Raw genomic sequence first — 3,459 nt, 5'->3', positions numbered from 1 at the left:
CCATAGGGTTCTCCCATGTAATTCACCTCTTCTATTGAAGTGTTCTCAGGATCATAAGCTTCTTCTTCAGATGAAGCTTCCTTAGTACTGCTTGGTGCATTTTGCATTCCAGACAGACTTTGAGAAATCATATTGACCTATTGAGTCAATATTTTGTTCTGAGCCAATATGGCATTCAGAGTGTCAATCTCAAGAACTCATTTCTTCTGACTAGTCCCATTGTTCACAGGATTCCTTTCAGAAGTGTACATGAATTGGTTATTTGCAACCATTTCAATCAACTCTTGAGCTTCTGTAGGCGTCTTCTTCAGATGAAGAGATCCTCCAGCAGAGCTATCCAAAGACATCTTGGACAGTTCAGAGAGACCATCATAGAAAATACCTATGATGCTCCATTCAGAAAGCATATCAGAAGGACACTTTCTGATTAATTGTTTGTATCTTTCCCAAGCTTCATAGAGGGATTCTCCTTCCTTCTGTCTGAAGGTTTGGACTTCCACTCTAGCTTACTCAATTTTTGAGGTGGAAAGAACTTTGCCAAGAAGGCATTGACTAGCTTTTCCCAAGAGTTCAGGCTTTCTTTAGGTTGTGAGTCCAACCATATCCTAGCTCTGTCTCTTATAGCAAAAGGGAATAGCATAAGTCTGTAGACCTCAGGGTTAACCCCATTGGTCTTGACAGTGTCACAGATTTGCAAGAACTCAGCTAAAAACTGATGAGGTTCTTCCAGTGGAAGTCCATGGAACTTGCAATTCTGTTGCATTAGAGAAACTAATTGAGGCTTAAGCTCAAAGTTGTTTGCTCCAATGGTAGGGATAGAGATGCTTCTCCAATAGAAGTCGGGAGTAGGTGCATCAAAGTCACCCAGCACCTTCCTTGCATTGTTGGCATTGTTGTTGTTTTCGACTGCCATGTCTTCTTCTTTGAAGAATTTTGTTAGGTCCTCTACAGAGAGTTGTGCTTTAGCTTTTCTTAGCTTTCGCTTCAAGGTCCTTTCAAGTTCAGGGTCAGCCTCAACAAGAATGCCTTTGTCTTTGCTCCTGCTCATATAAAAGAGAAGAGAACAAGAAAGCATGGAATCCTCTATGTCACAGTATAGAGATTCCTTGTGGTGTCAGAGGAAAAGAAAAATAGAAAGAAGAGGTAGAAGAATTCGAACTTAGAAAGATAGAGTTCAAATTCTACATGTTAGTTCATAAATAGAGGGATGTGAGAAGAGGGTGGTGGACGAAATTGTGATCAACAATTTTAGCTCTTTGGTATGTGCACAAAAACATTAACTCAGCACTTTCTTTTCACAACTCCGTTCAACTAACCAGCAAGTGTACTGGGTCGTCCAAGTAATAAACCTTACGCGAGTAAGGGTCGATCCCACAGAGATTGTTGGTATGAAGCAAGCTATGATCACCTTGTAAATCTCAGTTAGGCAGATTAAAATTGGTTTATGGATTTTCGAATAGTTAATAATAAATAGAAAATAAAAAGGGATAGAAATACTTATGTAAATCAATAGTGGAAATTTCAGATAGGCGTATGGAGGTGCTGTGCTCCTCTTGAAACTCTACTTCACTACTCACTCTTTCTTCAATCCTTCTTACTCCTTTCCATGGCAAGCTGTATGTAGGGCATCACCATCATCAATGGCTACTTTTAATCCTCTCGGGAAAATGGTCCTATGCGCTGTCACTGCACGGCTAATCGTCTGGAGGCATCACCCTTGGTTGATGGCTACATCCCGTCCTCTCAGTGAAACCGTTCCTATGCTCTGTCACAGCACAGCTAATCATCTTCCCAGGATTCTACTCGGAATACCACAGACAAGGTTAGACTTTCTGGATTCCCAGGATTCTACTCGGAATACCACAGACAAGGTGAGACTTTCCGGATCCTCATAAATGCCGCCATCTATCTAGCTTATACCACGAAGATTCTGTTGGGGAATCTAAGAGATATGCGCCCGGCCTAAGGTAGAACGGAAGTGGTTGTCAGTCACGTGCGTTCATAGGTGAGAATGATGATGAGTGTCACGGATCATCACATTCATCAATTGTTGTGCAACGTATATCTTGGAATAAGAATAAGAGAGAATTGAATGAAAAGTAATAGTAATTGTATTGAAACTTGAGGTACAGCAGAGGTCCACACCCTTAATCTATGGTGTGCAGAAACTCCACCGTTGAAAAAACATAAGTGAAAGGTTCAGGCATGGCCGAATGGCCAGCCCCCATGTGGTCACAAGACCGAATGATCAAAGATGAATGGCCAAAAGATATCTAATACAATAGTTAAATGTTCTATTTATAATAAACTAGCTCCTAGGGTTTACATGAGTAAGTAATTGATGCTTAAATCCACTTCCGGGGCCCACTTGGTGTATGTTTGGGCTGAGCTTGTCTATCCACGAGCTGAGGCTTTTCTTGGAGTTGAACTCCAAGTTATGACGTGTTTTGGGCGTTCAACTCCGGATCATGACGTTTTTCTGGCGTTTAACTCCAGACAGCAGCATGTACTTGGCGTTCAACGCCAAGTTACGTCGTCAATTTCCGAGTAAAGTATGGACTATTATATATTTCTGGAAAGCTCTGGATGTCTACTTTCCAACGCCATTAAGAGCGAACCATTTGGAGTTCTGTAGCTCCAGAAAATCCAATTCGAGTGCAGGGAGGTCAGATTCCAACCCAAAAAGCGTATAAATTATCCGCTCATCACAACACCAAACTTAAATTGTTGCTTATCCCCAAGCAACTGAAAATTAAATAGGATAAAAAGAAGAGAATATACTGTAAATCCAAAAATATAAATGAATATTAATTATAATTAGATGAGCGGGACTTGTAGCTTTTTGCTTCTGAACAGTTTTGGCATCTCACTTTTTCCTTTGAAGGCGTCTCTGGGAACTTAGAATTTTGGATAGTGTTATTGACTTTCCTAGTTAAGCATGTTGATTCTTGAACACAGCTACTTATGAGTCTTGGCCGTGGCCCTAAGCACTTTGTTTTCCAGTATTACCATCGGATACATAAATGCCACAGACACATAACTGGGTGATCCTTTTCAGATTGTGACTCAGCTTTGTTAACGTCCCCAATTAGAGGTGTCCAGAGTTCTTAAGCACACTCTTTTGCTTTGGATCACGACTTTAACCACTCAGTCTCAAGCTTTTCTCTTGGACCTGCATGCCACAAGCACATGGTTAGGAACAGCTTGATTTAGCCGCTTAGACATGGTTAGGGACAGCTTGATTTAGCCGCTTAGGCCTGGATTTTATTTCCTTGGGCCCTCCTATTCATTGATGCTCAAAGGCTTGGATCCTTTTTACCCTTGCCTTTTGGTTTTAAGGGCTATTGGCTTTTTCTACTTGCTTTTTCTTTTCTTTTTTTTTTTGCCATTTTTTTTGTAAGCTTTTGCTTTTTCACTACTTTTTCTTGCTTCAAGAATCAATTTCATGATTTTTCAGAT

Source organism: Arachis duranensis, chromosome 1 (genome assembly GCF_000817695.3).
Source record: "Arachis duranensis cultivar V14167 chromosome 1, aradu.V14167.gnm2.J7QH, whole genome shotgun sequence".
Classification (NCBI taxonomy): Eukaryota; Viridiplantae; Streptophyta; class Magnoliopsida; order Fabales; family Fabaceae; genus Arachis; species Arachis duranensis.
Note: the sequence above shows the minus strand (reverse complement) of the source record.